The sequence below is a fragment of the Vigna unguiculata genome, chromosome 6, assembly GCF_004118075.2.
Source record: "Vigna unguiculata cultivar IT97K-499-35 chromosome 6, ASM411807v1, whole genome shotgun sequence".
NCBI classification, from domain to species: Eukaryota; Viridiplantae; Streptophyta; class Magnoliopsida; order Fabales; family Fabaceae; genus Vigna; species Vigna unguiculata.
This window is the reverse complement of record NC_040284.1, coordinates 3,969,104-3,993,555: the sequence shown is the minus strand read 5'-3', so window position 1 is coordinate 3,993,555 and position 24,452 is coordinate 3,969,104. Positions and strand designations below refer to the sequence as shown.

At 33.7% G+C, this 24,452-nt stretch overlaps 1 pseudogene; it reads right to left on the bottom strand.

Annotated features, from left to right (window-relative positions):
* Positions 1–7,735: 7,735 nt before the first annotated feature.
* Positions 7,736–12,086, bottom strand: LOC114188305 (annotated as a pseudogene).
* Between the last annotated feature and the right edge of the window lie 12,366 nt (positions 12,087–24,452).

Genomic DNA, 24,452 nt, shown 5'->3' with positions numbered 1-24,452 from the left:
CTGTTGATGGTTCAAGATATTTTATTATCGATGGAGAATCATATCCAACATATATTCCCAAACGTCTTTGAGGACCCATCATAATCCTTTTTGGTAGGGAAATTGGGACATATACAACACACCCAAAAATTCTTAAATGAGAAATATTAGGTTGCTGACCAAAAACCAACTACAGAGGAGATTAATTGGAAGATTAGATTTTATAAGTAAAGGTCTTGCAATCAATTTTAGACGTTTTATCAATGATTCTGCAAGTCTATTTTAAGTATGAACATGTGCTACTGGATGTTCAATTTCAATTCCAATTGACATACAATACTCATTAAAAGCATGAGATGTAAATTCACCAGCATTATCAAGATGAATTTTCTTAATTGGATAATCTGGGAAGTGGGCTCTTAACTTGATCAATTGTGCTAATAACTTAACAAATGCTTGATTTCGAGTTGATAGTAAACAAATATGTGACCATCTAGTGGACACATCAATTAATACCATGAAATATCTAAATGATCCACATGGTGGGTGTATTGGACCACAAATATCACCTTGTATTCGTTCTAGAAATTAGATTGACTCATTTCTAATTTTTTCTGGTGATGGTCTTATTATCAACTTTCCCTGCGAACATGTAGTGCATGAGAAATCATTGGACTAAAGAAGTTTTTGACTTTTAAGTGGATGTCCACATGAGTTTTCAACTATTTTTCACATCATGATATATCCAAGATGACCCAACCGATCATGCCAAACAAGAAATTCATGCTTATTTGTAAGCTTCTGGCTTACATTGACATGCGTCTCAATCGCATTAATATATGTGTAGTACAAGCCATAAGAGAAGGCTGATAATTTTCCAATACACATTTTTTATTTGACTCAATTTGAGTTATATAAAGATATTCAATATCTCCTTCATTATTTGTCTCAATATGATATCCATTTAGACAAATATCCTTGAAACTTAATAAGTTTTTATTGGACTTAGGAGAATAAAATGCATTTTTAATATGTAATCTTGTACCTCTTGGTAGAAGTACAATAGCTCTTCCGGAGCCTTCAATTATATTTGTAGTACAAGAAATAATACTAACATTGACTTCTCGCATTATCAAATAAGAGAAAATTTATTACTCTTGAGAATTATGAGTTGTTGCACTATTAGCAAGGCACAAATCCTCATCATTGGTGTTAATACCAATATTCATTCTTGATATAAACATAAATATCAATATTAAATATTTCTTTGTAACAAGAGAAGAAAAAAATAAATAAAAATTGAAGATTTTATTCATTAAAAAACTTTAAATCCGATACATGGAAGTAAATATAAATAATATTCTTTAAACATAAAAATTATAATACATTTAAATTACCAATATGTTTAAACATAAACATTATAATTAAATTTTAATATAATAATGTTAAAAAATCCTCTACTGGCAATTGAGTTTCATTTTTTTTGTCAAACTAATACAAGTACTGCCAAAATAATATTTTCGTTTCGTAATCAAGTTTGTCTATTATGACTATATATCCGTTTATAAAAGAGGATTATTCAATAAAAACATAAAAACTTTTATATATATATATATATATATATATATATATATATATATATAAATATAAGAGCAACATGAATTAAATATAAAACATTGTCTTAAAATTTAATAACATAATATAAAATAAAATAAAACTATTTTCTAACACTCCCATCACCAATAAGGTGATCAATGCTTCCATCGAGTTTAGAAAAGAAATCACCAATATCAAGATGAATAGTATCCATATGGCCATAATCATAATCACCATCTTCATAAGCAAAGTGTGTTTTTATATTCTTCTTTTTAAGTGATTCTTGGTAGAGTTCAACAAGATGCTTTGGTGTATAATAGGCACAAGTCCAATGACTTTTACTGCCACAACGATAACATATATTTTCAGCTTTTTTGCCATTTTTTTCACCCCTTTCTTTTCCTTTTTTGCATTCTTGTTCCATTTATGTTGATGAAGTTTCTCTTTGAAATTTCCTTTATAACCATGTCCATGACCATGATTAATAGCACGACCACGACCAAGACCATGGCTACGACCACGACCAAAATTATGACCACGATTATTATTATGGTCCTGACCTCGTCCATGATTATATGGATCAGATGTTGCTACATTCACTTCTGGGAATGGAGCAGAACCAGTTGGTCGGGCCTCATGATTTTTCATCAAGAGCTCATTATTTTGTTCAGCCACAAGAAGGCATGAAATCAATTCAGAATATTTGTGAAAACCTTTTTCACGATATTGTTGTTTCAAAAGCAAATTAGTTGCATGAAAAGTTTAGAATGTTTTTTCCAACATATCCTCATTAGTAATTCTTTCTCCACATAGAGTCAATTGAGAAGTAATTCTAAACATTGCATAATTATATTCACTTACAGTTTTAAAATCTTGCAACCGTAAATGCATCCAATCATAATGAGCTTTTGGCAAAATCACAGTTTTTTGGTGATCATATCTTTCTTTTAAATTTTTTCACAATGTAGAAGGGTCTTTTACAGTAAGGTATTGAACTTTCAACCCTTCATGAAGATGGCGACGAAGGAAAATCATAACTTTAGATTTATCTTGTTCAGATGCTTTATTTCCTTCTTTTATAGCATCACCAAGACCCATTGCATCTAGATGAGTTTTAGCATCTAAAATCCATGATAAATAATTCTTCCCCAAAATATCAAGGGCCGCAAATTCAAGCTTTGCAAGATTTGACATATTTTAGAACTAGCACATAAAATATTAATATAATTAAATTATATATGAAATTACTGAAATCAAATAATAATAATAAGACAGAGAAAAAACAAATCAAACAATTATCATCACAATATATATATATATATATATATAATCAAATTATATATAATATAAAGTTTGTGAATGAGAAAAAAAGAAGAAGAGAAGAATGTATAGAACCTCGGTTGAGGAATGTAGAGCATTGTCCTTAGGGAAAAAAAATATGTCTTCACGCTCAGTTGGATGACCCGTATGCTAATAACATGTTATAAAATAAAAGTAATAAGAGAGAGAAGAATGAGAGAAAGAATAGAGAATGAGCGAGTAGGGAGCAACTTCTGTTTGTATGTGTATCTTATCACTGATTGGACGAGTCATATTTATAGATACAACATGGTAACCCCATAAAGGATATAAATAAAATAGTTAATATAAAATATTACATAAAGAGTAATGAATCATATGTGTATCAATCATATCAATTATATGAGTAGTTTATCAAATCAACGGACGACCATTAATTCATAACAGTAACAAAATATTAATTAATATCAATGAAATGATAACTTACCGTGATATCATAATAAGAATTATAATATGATAACTTACCATATATACTAAATATCCTGTGTATATTTAGTATTATAGTATAATTATACTAATAAAATTTGTGGGTATGTAAATATTTCCCTTAATAGATGTATTTTGGTGGACTGTATCATCTATTGGGTTGAGCATGTGCATAAGCCCTCAATCTTGTAAGTATGATCTACGCAAATTGAGACTTAGGCTTTGTTCACTTGAGATGATGGATTTAAAAGAGAGTGAGTGGATGAATTTGAATAGATTTAATGGTAAAAGTTTTGCGTTTTTTTTAAGAGATTTGGAGGTGAAAGTGAGTGGATAAAGAGGTAAGATTTGTGAAAGTTTGTGATGATTTGATAGATGTGATAGATAAAAGAAAAAGTTTTAATAAATAAAAATTTAAAATTACAAATTTATCCTTATAATTAAAAATAATATAAAATAAAAATTTGATGAGTGTAAATTAATTTTAAAAAAGTGTTGATGAATAGTTTTTAAATAAAAATTTAATAGGAGTAATAAATAAAAAAAAATATGAAGAATAGTTATTATGTATGATGTGATGCAGATTTTTTATTTATCTAATATATATACTAAAGCTTACGAAGAAGGATCGGTTCCAGTGTATTCAGAACCGAATCCAATCTTATGCAATTTCATTCAGCACCAATTCCAAAATAGGGACAATAATGTAAAATCATTTTTTCTACCTTCAAATCTTCTCTTTTTCAGCGGGATGGATTAATATGCCTATCCTGTAAATCATTGCTCTCTTTTCTACACAAATCATTAGATACGGACACATCATTTACTCGTAAATTCATCTTTCCTAATCCCTTCTAATAGTAATTCGTTTCAAACGAACAGAGCCTTAATGAACCATATCATCTATTAAGTCAGACAGGTACATAAGCCCTCAATCTTGAAAGTATAATTTACCTATAATACTCGTGACGATGTTTGACCATGATGTTGTAGTTGGTTGTGTAATGTTGTAGGTGAAAGGACCGTTTGGCCAGAATATGTGTATTTGTTATTGGTGATCATAATGAAGTGTTATTTATCTAAAATTTATATAATTAATGTTTTTGTAATTGTTCTTTATGATTCATCTCTTCTTCTTTTTCATCACCACTTTATCAAAAAAATAAAAAATTATTGTCGTGATAGTTTTTTTTAAATTTTATTGAGCCTTCTTTAAACCTATGTATCTTGTTATAAACCTCCCTTTATTTTAAACCTATTTTAATAATATTTTTTCTAAATATCTCACCTTTTATAACATGTGTGGGTAGGTATTATCTCAACTCATTTTTCTTTTTACGGGGTTTTCGCATTATGGAGTGGGAGTTTTATAAACCTCGACGCATAAACTTAAGTTATTGTTTTTAGGCTGTCTACTAAAAGCTTTTTGTTTTCCAAAGTTGTGTAAAAGTTTTAAAATTTATTCAACATCTCTTAAGTTAATTTGCTTTTTAAAAAGCGTGTACAATAACTTAATTAAGCTTAAGTTTCTAATTTTAGTAGTTCATATGTTTTCCCTTAGTAAAGTTAAAGAGTTTTGAGCTAAATTGTATTATTATTTTGTATTGTCATGAGTGTTTTTTTTTTTTAAAAAAGCATTTGAGAAATCATGTTAGATTGAGATTTCTGTTAAATGCGAATGTGAGTGGAATAAATAATACTCATTTATGTAAGTAGGAAGTTACTATAAATAATACTTGTTTGTAGTCAACTGTATTTGTACCACGGGTATTACTTAAATTTTATTTAATATTAATAGAAAAATAGGATTGATTAATATTATGTGTAATAAAAAATTATCAAAATAATATATATAGTGTTAATTTAAAAGGGACAAAATTAATTTATTTTAATAAAAATTGGGACTAAATTAAACAAAAATAACCAATATAGGAACTAAATTGAACAAAAAAATAATACTATCACAAACTGACATGTGGCACTAGCACTGACACGTGACACAATTGTGACTTGACATGTGGATAAATTTTTTGAAAAAAAATTAAAAAAAAAATTAAAGAAATTTAAAAAAATTAAGAAATTAAAAAAAATTAAAAAAAAAACCATGAGCTGACATATGACATGTACTATTCAAAAACGTTAACTATTTAAACACCGTTACTAAAAATGACCAAATTGACCACAATTTGACAAAAATGAGGACCTAATTGAACACAAAATGAAAATAGAGACCAAATTAAATTAAAACAACAAAAATATGGATCAAATGTATATTTAAGTCTCTTAATTATGATTAAAAAAAATTCTAATGATTAAATATAATATGATGTGCTAAGTTTGAAATACATTAAACAAATAAATGATTTTGTGTGAAAAAAATTATTATATATTATCAACAATAAATAATTCAATTTTTATTTATAATAAATAATTTGATTTTTCAAATCAATATAGTAAAAAAACATATAAAAATATATACAAAAACAATTGAAATAAATGGTAATTTGAAGTTATTTGTTTGAGTTGTATCATTAGTATTTAAACCAATGGTAACATTGAAATATTTATAAAGTTCTTGAAACTGTATTTCATTCGATAAGTAATTATGAGTTTAGAGTTTAGAGAACATAAATAATATATATATATATATATATATATATATATATATATATATATATATATATATATATATATATTTCTTTATATAAATATTTTTATATAATTATTTATACACCATGCTTTTAAGTTGCATGGCTTATATTTTCATTTATATCAAAGTATTTTCGATCATTTCTTTGTTTTTATATAAAAAACAATAATATATAATTTACATATTGATTCTGAAAATAATTAACCTTGAATTTTATATATTGTTATGACAGAAAAATATAAAGATATCAAATATCATCTTTTAAAAATTTGAAAGAATTAGAATTAGAAGAAATCAAATTCATTGTTAAGATAAATATTTTTTTGAGACCATTGGTTTTATGATGACAGTGACAAAAATAACATTTTATCAAAATCATTACCTTATAATATCATGCACAAACTTTAAGTTTATAAAAATATAATTCAAATTTAATATAAGTATTATTTTTTTTGTAAAATTGAATAATAATAATAATACTTTACTATTTTTATATTGAAAATTTATCCAAGTCATTTGCATACTCTCTCAATAAAATGTACTTTATCATATAATTATTTTAAATAATATGTTAAACAGAATATATTTTTTCAGTATATGAAACAAATAAATTTTCAAAACATAAAATAAATTTAACAACATACTAATATATATATATATATATATATATATATATATATATATATATATATATATATATATATATTGGTTGTGAAATTAAATTCAAATAAGTTGTAATTTTGAAAAAAATATTTAATTATTTGTTATTTTAGACTCTAATTTTACAATTTTAAATTTAACTTTAATATTTATAAGTAATTAAAATATATTAACTGCATAAAATATATTTGAACTTTTACGCACAAAAATAATTTAATAAAATGAACTATAAATATATTTTTTTATTTTTATAAATTAAATTGAATTAAAAAATAACAATAAAATATAAATACCATTTATTTTTTTTAATATAAAGCTTTTGTTAGGGTTTTCGAGCATTTTACATCTTAGCAATATTAACATACCAAAATCTATTTATAATTAAAAATATAAAATATAAAATACAAAATCTGTTTCGGTATATCCAATAAGTTTCACACTTAGTAATTGTACTGCACCTAGGCAGACTAATAAAACTACACGACTAAACCCGCCTACGTATAGCCCTGAAAGCAGTTATCAAATGAATAATTGGAAAAGCATAAGCGGCCTAGGTCGCCTGCTTCAGAGGACAAGACGACACTTGTTGACTATTCCAGACTTAGAATATTACAAACAAAGCCCCTAGTACCAACAATCATTAACTAAGGGCCTAGGCCAGGCCCCAAGTCCATCTATGACCCAAACAATGGCCTAGCCCACGACAGGATCAAACATAATTAATAACTCTATAAATACACATGGACCCCAGTAATTAAAAGTACGCATTCATTAATCCATTAATCAAGACATTTGACTTTCTGAGAATCTTTTGGCTGACTTTAGTGGCGGAACTTGACCAAAAATATTAGGGGGGGCAAATTATATTTGTTATATATAATTTTTTTTAATTAAAAAATAATAATTTCTTTTAATTAAAAAAAATTAATTTTTTACATCATTCTTTTATTCAAAATAAGCACTCATGACAATGGAATCTAAACAATATAACAATAATATATATGAAAGAGTAACATAAAGTTTATCATCAACAATAATATAAAAAAAAACAAAATTTACCTTTATTCAGAGTGTTCCTTTACGCTCTTTCAATGACTTAAAATCTTCAATAATTGAATCAGAGCTGAAGCTAGTTGCAATATCCCTTTCAATATAAATTATCATAGTGCTTGCTAAAAATTCAGCCTCCATCTTATTTCTCAACTTGTTCTTGATTATTTTCATTGCAAAAAAAGATTTTTCAGTTGTAGTTGTAGAAACTGGAAGAGTCATGATAAGATGAAGTAATCTATCTATCAAGTAGTAAACTTCAGACTTTTTTGTTGTTGCCAAACATGTACATAACTCTTGCATTGTTGATAAATTCTTCAAATTTGAATCTTGACGAGCATTAATAATGAAATGTTGAAGTTGAAAATTCAAATTAATCTTCTCTTGCTCATTGAAATCCATGGGATAATATTTTTCCACAAGAGTGCAACTTTATCAATATTAAAAGCTTTATAAGGATTCTTAGGATCCAAAGTAGAGCTTAGAATTAATAACTCCATTGCTTGGTCATTAAATCTACTATTTAACTCTTGTAATTGCTTATCAATGGTAACAAAGAATATTTCAACTTTGAAATAATGTTCCACTGTAATATGATCCATTTGGTGACGAGAGCGTCCTTGCCTTGCTACATAAGAAGCCCCAAAATTAGGCACCTCAATATCATGTTTTTCACAAAAAGAAGTCACATTTTTTAATAACTTATCCCAACCATTTTCTCTCAAGTTTTGAATAAGTCCTTTTGTAGAACAAACTAGATGCATAGCATTAACTATATCCTGAGATTGTTGTTGTAATGCTTGACAAAGAACATTTGTTATCCCCATAATTTCTCTCATGAAATACAAGATCAGTATAAACTCAAATGAGGTTAAGCTTTTGTAAGCATTATCAGCATCACCACGTTGTGAATAAGTAGATCCATCAACAGTAATTTTTTCTAGAACTAAACAAGTTGCATCATACATATTGATCAAGCTACAAATAGAAGAGAAATGGGAGCTCCAACGAGTATCCCCAGCTTGTTTTAAAGTACCAATTTGATTTGCCCCTTTACCCTTTTCAAGCTCATCAATTTCTAACAAATATGCAATTTCATCTAACTTGGCAGCTTGTAACTCATCATGACGTTTACTAGAAGAGCAAACAATATTGACAATGAAAGTCAATTTTGAAAAGAATTGGTGAATTGGAATAACTTCTCTTGATGCAGCAACCAAGGCAAGTTGTAACTGATGAGCAAAACAATGAACATAATATGCATAAGGACAATCAGTCAAAAATAATGCTTGTAATCCATTCCATTCTCCTCTCATATTGCTAGCACCATCATACCCTTGACCACGAATATTAGAAACATCAAGATTATGTCGAGATAGTACAACACACAATTCATTCTTCAAAGTTATTGCTGCAGTGTCTTTAACATGCACAATATCAAAAAATCGCTCTTGAATAAAACCGTTTTTATCAACAAATCTCAAAATAAGAGCCATTTGCTCTTTTTTTGATTCATCACGAGTTTCATCGACAACTATACAAAACTTGGAATCCCCAATTTCCTCACGAATATGATTTTTCACTTTACTAGAAAGAATATTCAATAACTCCTTTTGAATTTTGGGTGAAGTATATTTGGAATTGAATGGAGCATTTTCCAACACAACTTTTGCAACTTCATCATTGTATGATGCTATGAGTTTTATCATCTCAAGAAAATTACCTTGGTTCCTCGATTCAATACTTTCATCATGACCTTTAAAAGCACAAGCTTGAAGTGATAAAAAACGAACCATGTCGATTGAAGTCTTGAGACGTAACCAATTCTTCATAATTTGATCTGAGCTTTGCACTTCCAAAACATTCCTAATGTGACAATTTGATTTAACAAGTTTTGACAAGCAGACACTGCAATATTGTGTGGTGAACAAGGATCTTTCCCAATGTGTTTAAGGAAAACACAATTTTTTCCATAATTAACTTTCCTCCAATTTTTAAAACCTATAAAATAACATTCAAAAAGTTAAAACATGTTGATGACAATAAACTTATTGCCAATTAGAATTCAATGAAAATAAACTCAATTACCTGTAACAATGAAAACATCTGAGCCAGGTCATCCACTTGGTTTTTTACTAAAAAGATAGCACGGTAAACAATATGCAGCATCTTTTAATGGCGAATACTCTAACCATGAAGGAAATAAGCTAAACCATGTGTACTGAAATCTTTTTGGATGATCATCTTTACCAGAAAATGGATAATTTTCTAGACGCATTTGATATGAACCCCATTTTAGATAAGCCCTTCGTACCTCATCAATTTGATTTGGTGGGTATTGCCAAATTTGAAGACGCTTTCCCAGATCACGTTCTAAAGTATTTTCAAATTCATTATGTGTAACTTTAGGAACCTTAGAGAGTTATTTTTCACTTTCTTCAATATTTGGATTCGCATGAAGTTTCTCAATTTTAGATGATGTATATGCATTTTTTTCATCTTCATCACAAGCCTTCCTCTTGAAAAAAGAATCAATTCTTTTACTCTTTATCATAATTTTTCTAATATAAAATTTTCACCTCTCACCTATTTACAAAAAGATAAAATTATGAATACCCCAAATTAAATCTTAAAAGCAAGACTCAATATTTTAAGAAAAGTAATAACTTCTAAATGATTAGCTTCCCTTACCTTAGAGTAGATTCCTAATCTTGTTCTTTCCTTACACAACTTCAAAGCTTAAAATAGCTCTATCTACATAAAGAAGAGTTTGATCAACAATTAAAGCATGATTTTATGATCTCTAACAGATAGATAAGATATATGCCTAGAGCGTAGAAAAGCCACGTACAAGAGGGAAACATTGCTTCAAAAATAAAAAGGAAAAGATGAACTTACTCAAAAGAAGAAATTGTTCGGTCCAAAATCTTCCTTAACTCTTCAATTTTGCCGTAGTGCAATTTGATTTTGAAAACAATAAGGAATTGATGGTGAAAATTGAGATGAAAATAAAAAGGGAGAAAGAGATGGAGGCACGAAAGAGAGAAACCAAATAGAAAAGTATAAGAAATTATAATAGAGAACAAAACATGATTTTTAAATTTTAAAAAAGATTTTTCAAACTAAATTAATATAAATAAGGTAATAATATATAAATAAAATAATAATATATAAATAAAGTAGTAATATATAAATATATTTTTTAAATATATAGAAAATAAAATAAAATAAAAATTAATTAATATAAATAGAGTAATAATTTTTAAATATTATTTTTTAAATATATAGAAAAAAAAGTGAAAACAAAAACGGTTGGGGGAGCCGTGGCTCCCCCCTGTCCCTTCATTCTTCCGCCACTGGCTGACTTGATCGTTAGAGCTCTTTTCGCAGGTAACCCCTCATGGGTCCAAACCGTGCATATCGGCAAATGACATACGCAAGTCGAGGAGGAGCCAACTCGAGAGATTGCAGATTGAGGTAAGGTGATATTTGTGTCTGAATTCTCTTATTTGTTTCCGCAGGAACAATTGGTGCCCATCGTGGGGCATGAAGTAACACCTTACCTAGCAACCCGCATACTGTCGACAATGGTTTCTACTCGTAGCAGAGCTGAAGTCAAGAAGCAGCCTAAGGCGGGTCCCACCGCGCCTTTTAACATCACCCTAGACTTGGCCGCCATCCTTGAAGGCCAAGTCAAGATGCAACAAGAGCTCGCTAACTTGAGAAAGCATAGTGCTGACGAGATGGAGGCACTCAAGCAAGAAAACTCACGGTTGAGAAGGAAGATCGAGGTTGACCCTACCCCGGGGAAGACCAAGGAATCGTCAGAAGCCCCCAAGTCTTCGGCTTACCAGCCCAGTGAGGAAGAAAGCGAGTACAACCCAACCCCACACACCTTCACCACCACTCAACAAACACCCATCATCTCTACCCATCACACAAACATCCATCCCACCATCCCCATACACACCGCAACACCCACCCCGCTGCCACCCTTCCCACTACCCATATACCACCTCATAACTTCACCACTACTTTCCCTACCCTCGTCCATCACCCCATTCGACCACACCCGTTGCCACCCTAACCACCCAAGCGTCGCCACCCTTTCATTGATGCTATCACCAACACCCTTCTCCTTGCCCAATGGGAACCCTTCACACTAGACAACTATACGGGAGAAACCGACCCTAACGAGCACCTCAAAATATACATAACCCATGTCGCCCTCTATACATCCCACGATGTCGTCTTCTGCAAAGCTTTTCCCACCACCCTCAAAGGTCCTGCCCTTGAATGGTTCACTAACCTCCCACCATACTCTATCAACTATTTTGACACCCTCTCCCACATGTTTACTACCCATTTCGTTGGCAGTCGCCCACATCAAACCACAACCCTATCCCTACTCAGCGTCAAACAAGAACAAGACAAGACGCTACAGACTTTCATTGACTACTTGAACAAGGCCGCCCTCCGCACACCCTACCTCAACCAAGAAATGATACTGTAATGTATGGCCCTCACCCTCAAACCCATACCATTCGCTAATAACGTCTACCTCCAGCCCCCACATCCATGCACGAACTTAAGCTTCGTGCCGCAGACTACATCCGCATGGAAGAGATGCAGACCCTTCACACCAAGTTTTGCAATGATTACACCCTCTCAACTACTGCCCACGATAAACCACCTAATGAGTGCATATTTTTGCCCTCATTTAATGTTTAATTATTGGTATTTAAGTGAATTTGTGTGCTTAAAGATTGATTTAATTGGAGTTTCCTATAATTGGGTTTATTGAGCATGAGATACAAAAACATGTTAAAAACAACTTTTTAGTTGCATAAATGTTCTTTGGATATTTTGAGGTGTGTTAGTGCAACTGCAGCTAAGTTGAGCTCATGGATGTGTGGAAATAAATTGCTTAAAGCTTCACGACACCTTAAAGATAAATCCAAGAATAGGAAGTTATCAAAATTACAAAAATCCAAGTCAAGCATTCCATGAAGACGACAATAAAAGCTTGAAAAAGTGAAAAGCCAAGAAGAGAGCAACAAAAAAATTGGACCATGCGGTTTTCTTTATCTTTATGATAGAAGATAATTTGTGAAAAATATATCTTTAGATATTTTATTTGATATGTTTAAATAATTATCTTATTTAATTATATCATAAAATATTAAAAAATAATAACTACCAAATCTTTTTAAATATGACAAGATCTTCTTGAATCTTTTTAGTTTCACAACAAACAAATATATCTTGAAGATATTGGATTATTTAGAAGATAATTTAAGGAGATTGCAAAGGGTTGATTTGGAAAATTAATATAAATACTAATTGGTGAAAACTTATCATATATCTTTAATTAATTAATTAATTAATTTAATTATATTAGATATTGATATTATCAACCAATTATATTTGTCAAGTAGTCTATATCTCTCCAAATATTTTTAAATATTTATCTTTATCTTTATTTTAAAAGATATGTAAGAGATTTTTAGCAACAGAAAAGCCCAGTCCAATTCCTATATAAAGAGACCAAGGGAGAAGCAGAAAGGACAAGCTTGAGACTTCGGAGTTTAGGAACTCTTTAGGGGGGCCTAACTTCGTTTCCTTTCTCTCTCCATTCTTCTATTCTTTTTATTTTATTTTGCATTCCATGAAAGGCTAAGCTTCAAGGGTTAGTTCCACTGTAATTTCTTAATTGGATTCTGAGGTTTTAATAAATTGTTTATTCTTTTGATTCTTGTTGATTTATTTTCATCTATGTCTTTTGGTTCTTAATTTAGTAAAAGTAATGATTTTTACATTGTAGCAAGTTAGCACAATGTTAAATCTACATAACACAACAATCGTATGAGTCCAAGGGTTTTTAAATTTTAATTGAGAAGTTACTTTGATTAATTTTAGAAACTTTCATGTGATTGAATGAGTTTTTTCTAATAATTGAGAAGTTACTTTGATTAAAAGTGAAAACTTAGATTAGAATTAATCAAGAAGTTACTTTGGTTAATTATCTTTTTACTAGATATAAGAGGTAAAAGAATGGAGATGATTAGGATTAGTAATATTTAATTGAGAAGTTACTTTGGTTAAATTTACTAAGATTAATCTACAAAGTGCTTGCTTTTGATTGAGAAGTTACTTTGGTTGAAAGTAAGGGCGCCAACAAATTAATTGAGAAGTTACATTGATTAATTTGAAGTCTTAAACAAGAAATCAATAACAATAATCTTTAGGAAACCAATGATGCATCCTATTTTAAAAAAGCAGTGGAATCGACCTATTTTTATTTATTATTGTTTCTATCTTATTTTATCTTTTTATCTTTATCTCTCATATTTTTATTATTTTATTTGACAAACTCTTTTGTATAGATATTATAAGAACTAACTTGTTAAAGATCAATTTCGTGTTCGTTGGGAGACGACTTAGGGTTAACTTAACCCATACTAATTTTTTGACTACTTTCTTAACAATGATTACACCCCCTCAACTACTGCCCGCGATAAACCACCCCCACGACTTGACTTTAGGCCCACAGAGCCTAGACAACCACGTTTCACCAGATATGCGTCGCTAAGTGTCCCCAGATCTCGCCTTCTTGATGAAGCCCTCCGTGCTGACCTCATCCCACCACCTCACAAAACATTCAACCCCCAATGTAGACATGACCAAGTACTGCCGCTACCATAGAAACAATGGCCACACTATAGATGAATGCAAAGCACTCCAAGATAAAATAGAAGAATTGGTTCGTGCTGGGCATTTCTGCCGCTGTCCACAGAGACGAACACCCGCATCCATCGCGATCTGATAACAGATATCCCCCCTGCAATACTCGCCATGATCGAAGCACCACTCAACCAACCAACAAGGACCCGTAACCTACCCGCACTAATGTCACCCCGACTGATCCCCCACTACGTGGTGTAACATCCCGTCAGGATATTACAGATTTTAATAAAATAAAGAAAATTAAAATAATAAGTCGCATTTAATAATACCTCATTTCCCAAAAACGCGGGAAATTTAAAAAATTAAATAAAAAGTACTTAAATCTATAACTCTCAAAACTAGAATGTCATAAAACGAACACCCGTATGGGTTTACAACTCATTTCAAAACCAATAAAAATAAAAATAAAAGATCCCCGAGCTATCCCCCCTCCACAGCTAAGCCCCACCAAAACCACCTACATCAACATCATCTGCTCATGTGTACCGAGTACATGATCATCGCCAATCACAAGAAAATAGGGTGAGCTTAACAGATAAAGCATATAAATAGCATACACATATAACACACACACACACACACACACACACACACACACACACACACATATATATATATATATATATATATATATATATAGGCAACCCAATCATCCAAATGAATTCCATCCCTTTTAAATTCATACTACCGGGCCATCACCAGGATGTCCGTGTTCTACCCCTTCTAGTGATTACTTCAAGATGACTTGCTGCCATACCTATCGGCCACAACCGATAGAGCACGTGCGAGAACCATTGCTACGAATCATACACCGTAACGCCAGGTGGAGTTCCCAAATGCGAACATAGTTAGCAACGTCCCAAGACTACCAAACTCGTCAATCAACCACTGAGGAGGGCAATCTATCTGGACCCATCCGTACTGGCCACAACCAGCACACTCACACCGGCAACACTTGCCAACCCGAGCCACAATTCAAGGGTTCCTCGTGTTCATCCGCCATCCCGAGCCATAACTCAAGAGATGCTATTCTGAGCCACAACTCGAGGAATACCACGTGCTTTAACCCCTATCCCGAGCCACAACTCAAGGGATACGTTCCGAGCCACAACTCAAGAAACACCAGCAATCCCACATTTAAAGCATCACTAGAAGCCTTGTAGATCACGCCTACGGAGTCAACAACTCAAAGCTACAACAGCAAAATCGCCTTGTGGGGGACACGTGTCACCAGGCGCTGCCAGCTCCAAGCGCCAGCACCTCTGATTAGTTCTCGCTACAGGCACCGCCTGGCGAAAAGGCCCTCACAGGCGCACACGACTCAACAGTTCCCTGTTGAAAGGCTATCGCCTGGCAGAACCACTCATGCTGCCAGGCGCCTGCGGTCTAGGTGCTATCTATTTGCACGACTATCGCCTGGCAGATTCCCTCCATCGCCAGGCACTGTATCAGAATAATAGATTCTTCTGGTTTGTGTTCTCTAACTCAGATTTTCCAATGCTAGTAGACTTCTAGCACCCAATGTAGAGCTTACCAAATGTATCATGTCATGTCATTTCTTACAAGTTTGGCTAATTACATATGTATCTCCAACCACTTGGTTTCCCAATTTCAACAGTTTCATATTTAACTTTATTAAGATCAATACTTGAAGCTCCAGTCTAGCCGAATTGCTAATACCAGCTAAGATATTGTAAGGCCCCATTTCTTTTCTGCTCTAGAGTTGGTGGGCTGCCCTTGTAAGTGGGCCTAAAGGCTGGCCCAACGTATATAAACCCTGCTATGTTGCCCTAATCCCATCTCACACTCACTCTTTCAGAAACCAGCCGTCAACCCTCTCACCAAAAGAGCTCTGCTAGGGTTCCTTTCTTCATCTCGAACAAGTCCGCTCAAGCTCCGTTTTTGTTTTCTGCTCCTTGTAAGTGATCCCCAATCTCATGCCTTTTCCACGTAAGAGCTATTTTCTGTATTCCTTCACTTAAGGTTCCATAATAACGTTGTTCTGCTACTGTTCAGTCGTTCTGCCAGTTTTTCCAGCCCGTCTCTCGAACTGCCGTGCTCCAAGGTCCCGCGTCGAAGTTCTGTTAAGCCGCTTTCCAGGTACGGGAAGTTAGGGTTTTAGTTTCGAGTCATTATTCTGAACCGTGTATGAGTTGGTTGCTGATTTTATGGTGTGATATTTCGTTCTGATATGTAAGAGTGTATTGCATGAGTGCTTTGGATGAAGAACATGGCTGTGCAGTGAAGAACAGTGGCGAGACCTGTTAATCTCGCCCAAGCGAGTCCATCTCGCCTAGGCGAGATGAAACAGGGAGCTCGCCTAAGTTTTTTGCGCGAAAAGTCGCCCAGGCGGCTCGCTCAACTTTTGAGCGAGCAGGCAACTCGCCCAAGCGAGAGGGATCTCGCTTAAGCGAGATCCCGTGTTGCCCATGCCCTTGTTTTTGGCGCTCTCGCCTAGGCGAGGGAGAGGCTCGCCTGAGCGAGCACGTCTCGCCTGAGCGAGACCCCTCAGCCTGAGCGAGATGCTGGGCGAGACAGTGTTGTGATTTGGGTGTTTGATGTTTCCCGAGTGATCCATGTTGGTTGAGTATGATTGTATGATGATGGACATGTATGTAATGGGGCATGAAGCATATTTTTGGCATGATTCATGAATTGTGGATGAATGGGTTGGTATGAGGCTTAGCGTGAGAAAAGAATGTGTGGTTTGAAATTAAAGGAACATGATATTGACATGAGACTAGGCCCCAGACTCATTGGGGTGGTGATGATCGAAGGTATGGATTTGAGATGTGATTGATATGAGGATTAAACTTCAAGGGTTGATATGAAATTGAAAAATATAATTCAATATTCTCTTATTGTTGATTTATGAACGTTGGTCCGTGTCAGCGTGTAATTCCTTGGGGTCTCTAGGTGAGACCTCCGGGGTCGCGCTTCAGTGGTCGGGACGTAATTCCATGGCCCCTGGTAGTGGGTGTTCATGGTGGTGCCCTATCTGTATAACTAGGTAAGGATTCAAGGTAAGGTTGCATCCTGACGCTCCGAGGAGCTAGTTAGTCTCACTTAGAGCGGACTGACTCTGGTGGTGGGAGTAGCAGGAGGCCTGAAACTCATTAAGGGCTAACCTTGTGGTGGGAGAGATTTTTGATTCATCGTAACACTGGTAACACATAGCTCAGGATCGAGCAGCTCAGGGTCGAGCAGGGGTATCCACCACAAGTGCAAGCATCCGCTGAATCCGACCGAGTTATACGTATCCGGATGAGTCGAGTCGAGTCGTAGTGTATTGAATGAAGAGTCATAACATGTTTGGTTGCTATGTGGATGAGATGATGAGAATATATTTGATTGCATGTTGAATATGTTGATTGGCTTTAGCTTACCCGTTTTGTTGCATGGTTGTGATGTATGTGGCTGTTCTTTCTTGCGATGATCATCGACTTGGTTGATGGGAGCAGATGGGCGAAGTTCTCGTGGTCAGCAGGGAAACGGTGATCCAGCAGCTTAGCCATCTGGGCTAGATCTCACGCTTCTTCTTTTCATGTTTTCTTTAGGGCTATGGCCCCTGTATTCGTAGTTGTTAGATTGTAAACTCTTAAGTAATCGGTTATCCTGCTTTTAGTTGGCATCGTGGTGTGCCTAGTTTTGTAGGGGTGACGTTATGAACCCCAGGACTGCATTGTTGATTTATCTCTGTGTGACGTTTCCTTTAATTTTATGTATATAAATTAAATGGGGCGTTACAGATATTCTGTACCTTACTCTAAGTAGTACATGTGTCTCTCACTAAGCTTGCTCTCATCTTTTCGTCTTCATGGCTTATAAACCTACTAAACCAACGCATCATCTTATGCTTCTATCTTAAAGAAACTCTTGTATTCACTTTGACCTCCAACCAAATCCCATCAAAACTATATAGTTTTGTTTAGACCAGATTACACACCTCATCAGTGTCTTTACAACTTTTACAATCTAACAATTCCATGTACTTCACTAAACATACTTAACTACAATTTAAATGAAAGGCAACTCATACGTTCATGACCCCATGACCCCAGATTTCATCATCATGAATCCATTTCTTTCCAGAACAACTCTTCAGACCCAATTTACCCATCCTAGTCGCGTAGTATTGTAACTTCTGCGCTGGCGCCTGGCGGCAAGCCCCGTGCCGCCAGACAGTGCATACTATCTGGGCATTTCCAGATTCCTCCCCAGAACCTGTAACCCCACCGTTCATCCAATCACAATTAAAGTAATCCAAAACCTAATCACATTAATCACTTATTCTAGTTGCAAATTCACAGTATTTAGTGTCGAATCATACATCAAGATACCCCAACATTCAACCCTAAAAGGTTTTCATAACACTTTATCAAATTGAACATTCAACCATATGAAATTCTACAATTTACATCATCAATCCTCAAGTAGGACTACATTTTCCCCCGATCAGAATCACTCCAGAACACACAGGACATCAAAACTGAGTCATTTCGACTCGCGTCACCTGACGGGTGTTCATCACCGCCAGGCAGTTCATCACTAAACCCAAAAACTGGGTTGCAGATATGTGGCGCCTGGTAGTACAAGGATTCACCGCCAAGCAGTTCCTCAGGGAACCAGAAACACACTAAATTGGCATGTGCCGCCTAGTGGCTATGAGCAGCCTACCAGGCGGTTTCTAGAAAAATTCCAGAAACACATATTTCAATGCAATTAAGTAAAAAATCAAACATATACATTCTATAATCATACAATTACGCATAAAAACTCAGATAGAACGTGGTTCAGCTCCCCTAACCTGGATTCCTTAGCTTGAACTTTGGCAATTGGATTCTCCCTACACCAAGGACTTCCTTAGTCTCTTCTCTATTCAGCTCCAAAATGCCTCACCCAAACCGCACCAAGTCTCAATTTCGTGTTCTGTTTCTGAGTATAATCCCAACCTTGTAAAACCCTTTCTATTAACCCAATTTTGCTTTTTAAAGGGTGCCTAGAAGCTAAGTTAATTACCTAAAATGAAAAATGAGACTTAATTGGTTGTTAATGACATTCATTATCTCATTATGGTTGTTTTTCAACCACCTCTAGGATGCCATACAACTAGGGTTTCCATCAACTTTTCATATTCAAGCCAAAGCCAAAAATAAAAAAAATAAGGTTTGAACCCATAACCACACCAATGTCATATCAATGCTAAACCATCATGCCAATTCATGTTTAGAAAGTGAGAGGTGAGTTTTGGGTGTGCAAGAGGCTGAATTGGGAGAAAGGCTGAAGCAAAGCATTGGCAAACCAAGGAATATTCATGTTTTCCAATTTTAATCAAGAATTCAAGGTTTTGGGAAGTTCTCTCGTGTGTATAAAGTATATGATATGATTTTTGCATCTTGCTATTCTCAATGGGTTCCTGTGTGTTGGAAATTTTGTGTACGTGTGATGAGAGTAAGAATTGGTGGTTTGATGTGGGTTGGAAAACCCTTTTTCTGCCTTGTATGATTGTAGGGATGGGGGTTTAAGGTATTGGATGGTTGTTGATGATTAAACCTCGACTTTTGGTAGTTTAAATGGACATAAAGCATGATCAAATGGTTTGATTGTTGAAATAGATTGAACGGGAATGATTAAACTGTATTTTGGCATGACTTTGGTGAATTGTGTGCGTGAACAAAGACGAAACTCTACAATTCTCGCCAAAGCGAGTCCCCTCGCCTAAGTGAGAGTTGCAGAAGCTCGTTCAGGGTTTTGGTTCGAGCTTTTCGCACAAGCGACCAAGTTTGGGGTTGAGCGGCACGTTCACTCGCTCAGGCGAGAATGACTTGCCTAAGCGAGGTCACGATGAGACATGTGCATGTTGAGCACGAATCCACGTTCAAGCGAGGAGTTGTGTGTGTTTAAGCGAGCCAAGGTCTCGCTCAGGCGAGAAGAGCTCGCCTAAGCGAGATGATGGGGTTAAACCACTATTTCATGCTCGCTTAGGCGAGGTGATTCAGCTTAAGCGAGACAGTTGGACTAGCTTGGGCGAAGATCCATGGCTTAAGCGAGAATGGCGAGAATTCATGCTTATGTGCACTGTTTGAGATGGTTCCTTGGTGTCTCCTAAGCTAAGGAAATTATATGCATGTGTTTGTGGTGTTTGAACTTGAAGGACTAAGTCCTTAGGATCTGGGATGTGCTTGGCTGGAGTCGCGAGCGAGTAGTTAGTGATGTATGGACCGCATGCGGAACGTGAACATTTTAGTTCACCGAAGGTACTCTCGCTGGGATGAGTGAGCGAGGGAGTTCATCTCATGCTCAACTTGAGAATGCTATGAGCGAGGGAGTTCATAGTAGGAAAGGCGGGTATGCGTGTCCGGGTCCGAGCGAGGAGTTCAGATGATGGGTGAGGGAGTCCGTGAAGCAGGACTACAAGTGGGATAGGCTTGTTGGTTGGACCACGAGGGAGAAGGGTCGTGGAAGCACAGGAAGTCCCAAGATTTAGAGTACATGCATGAACTCATAATGATTATGAGTAAGGGATAATGGGTAATTTTGTGGAATGATAAATAGTTATAATTTTGCCGGGTGGGATATTTTCATATTTATTTATATCTGTGTGCATAGCTCACCCTATCTGTTTGTGTGTGGCGATGATCGAGTAATTTTATTATCCGGGAGCAGATGATGTTTTAGGTGAGCCAGGAGATGCTTAATGGCGGAGAGAAGGAGCAGAGTATAGGGGATTTTATGAATACTTTAAATAAATTTTCATGTAATTTAATTATGGTTTTGGACTTCAATAATGTAATAGAAGGACGATGAGTATTTTGATATTCAAGTTGGATATTAAATTTAAAGGTTTTGAAATTTCCTGTGTTTTAGGAAAATTGTTTAATAATAAATGAGGTATTTATTTTTGTCTTGTTTATTTATTTATCTTAAGTAATATCCTACTAGGATGTTACAAACCTAGCCATAGTTGTTTCCGGGTAGGTGCAATTTTCGAGGATGAAAATTTAATAAGTTGGGGGGAATGTAAGATCCAGGAAAAATAAATAAATAAATAAATATTTATTTAATAAATGCGAGGGCGGGAATCTCTAAGTTAAATAATGTGGAGGGAAAATACAAGGAATAATACTAGCTCAAGTGGTTGAGGATACTTGATTATATGAAAGGTCTTGGTTTCAAGTCTTGTATATGACATTATGGTGTTAATAAATTATTTAATTTGTTTTGTGTAGGGATAAGATCTCATGACTTAATGTATAAGCACATGTGTGCATAAATCATCATGAAATATGAATGGTTGTGAAATTGTTTGGTAATTGACTAAGGGTAGGTTTGAGCCTTGGCTACCAAAAGGGAGTTTTAGAACCCTAAAAACAGAACTTAGGAGAGTGTTGGAAGGTTGGAAGGAGTGCCCAAGGGTGGTGCTCAAATGGGAGATCAATTATGGTGTACGGAAGGATTCTAAGAGTACTTTTGGAGCCAGAATTCCAAGTTAGGGGAGCTGTAATTTCCTATTTTAGTGATATTATATGCTATTGTGTTATATATTGATGCATGGAAGTTTTCTCCTGAATCAAATTCTTGTATCGTGTTGTTTGTCGTATATGGTTTTAGAGAGAGTATGTTTGTGTTTGTGGTTTCCATTGTATTGAGTTCTCTTTGTATGATTATCATGATTCTTCTTTCTGGCTTTTGTGACCCAATCATTGCTATGATTATCATGATTTTTCTTTTTGGCTTGATGAGATATTTAAAGTTTTCTTCTAAATACAACACACTTAATATTATTCTTATTGTTAATTTTATTTTATTTTACCATTATTATTCTTATTATTATCATTATTATCCTTATTATTATTATTATTATTTTATTTTTATTTTGTTTTACAACTATTATTACAATTACTATCTTTTTTATTATTTTTATTATTATTATTTTGATTATTATTATTACTTTCATTTTATTTTATTTTATAATTATATTTATTAGTATTATTATTTTATTTTATTTTACTATTATTTTATTATATTATTTTTATTATCATTGTTTTGTTTAATTCATTTTATTATTATTATTATTATTTTATTAATATTACTGTTTTATTATTATTGTTACATTTTATTTTATTATTATTTTTATTTTTAAACTTTTTTTATTATTATTATAATAATAATTATTTATATTATTATTATTATTTGTATTACTATTTTTATTTTTATTATTATTATTATTATTTTCATTTTATTTTATTTTATAATTATCTTTATTATTAGGGTTAAATATGTTTTTGGTCCCTCAAGTTTCAGCGAAATTTGGAATTAGTCCCTCATCAAAACTTTTGACCAATTTAGTCTTTTATCTTTCAAAGTGCGTGAATTTAGTCCTTTTAACCAAATTTTGTTAAGTTTATCTGACGTTTCAAGCGAATTTCATGATAGTATTTAAATTATTTACATTGTTAGACACATTTTTGCTTCAATGTTAACTTAAATACTATCATGAAATGTGCTTGAAACGTCAGATAAACTTAACAAAATTTGGTTAAAAGGACTAAATTCACGCATTTTGAAAGATGAAAGACTAAATTGGTATAAAGTTTTGATGACGGACTAATTCCAAAATTCACTAAAACTTGAGGGACCAAAAACATATTTAACCCTTATTATTATTATTATTTTATTTATTTTATTTTACTATTATTTTATTATTATTGTTATTATTATCATTGTTTTATTTTATTGATGATTTTATTATCATTATCATTGTTTTATTATTACTGCTTTATTTATTATTATTATTATTATTATTATTATTATTTTTAAAATTTGGTTATATTACTACTATTATTATAATAGTAATAATTATTATTATTATTTATGTAATACCCCCTTTTTCACTCTCTCTCTGTTTGAAACAAAAGCCACCGTACCCATCTTTCTCCCCTTTCTCATCTTCTCTGCTGCCCAAACTCTCTTCCAACCTCTCTTCTCCAGTTCTGTTATCTCATTGTATGTCTGTTGCGTGTTCAGATTCTGGAAGGACCAACTCAACAGGACCCTCAGTAGCTTCCTCTCCCAGCGTCCATTCTCCTAGGTAGGTTCCATCTTCACCTTGGTTCAATTCCAACCAGAATTCATTGGTTAACCTCTGTATTTTGGCTCTGACCGCGTAATTCTTCCTTCTCCATGTCGTGGTGATGGATTCTCCTAGGTTGAACTAAAAATTCTACTCTCTAGCAATTTGCTTGATTTCCACCAACTTGAGTTCTTGAGTGATTGATTTGCGTGATTATGTGTTTAATTCGTGTTTGAAACTGCCTGTGTGTGAAATTGAGTGTTGGATGATTCTGAGCGAGTCTGCATGTGAAGAACAAATGAGATTTCCTGGTAGTTTTGCCCAGGCGAGCAGCTCTCGCCTAAGCGAAAATATCAGAAGATCACCTCTGTCACTGCGCGAAGTCTTGCCTAGGCGAGCTGGAGTCGCCTGAGCGAGAGAACTTCTCATCTAGGCGAGCCAACTTCGTCTGAGCGAGAGTTCACTCAGGATCTTTGATTTGCCACTGTAAGAGGTCTCGCCTAGGCGAGAGCAGCTCGCCTAAGCGAGATAAACTCTCTAGCTTAGGCGAGACCCTCTAGCTTGAGTTAGATTCACTGTAGAAATTGAGTTTCTTCCCTGTTTTGATTAATTGCAGTTGTATTAATTGAATTGATGTGATAATGGTTAGTCTTGTATGTGACTCTTATGCATGATAGTCAGTGAGATGATATTGTGTGGAATTGGTCTGTATGAGAATGTGTTGGAATTAGGATTTCAAGGGAAATTCTAAGGAAAATGGTTTTAGTAAATGTAAGGACATGAGGACTCATATTGGTGGCATCCTGACGCTCCTAGTAACCATTAAGACTCATATAGAGTATAATGGATTATGTCCAAGGGAGTAGCAGGAGGTCTTGGTCTATGGACCCGATCCGTCATAGACGAGAAGGG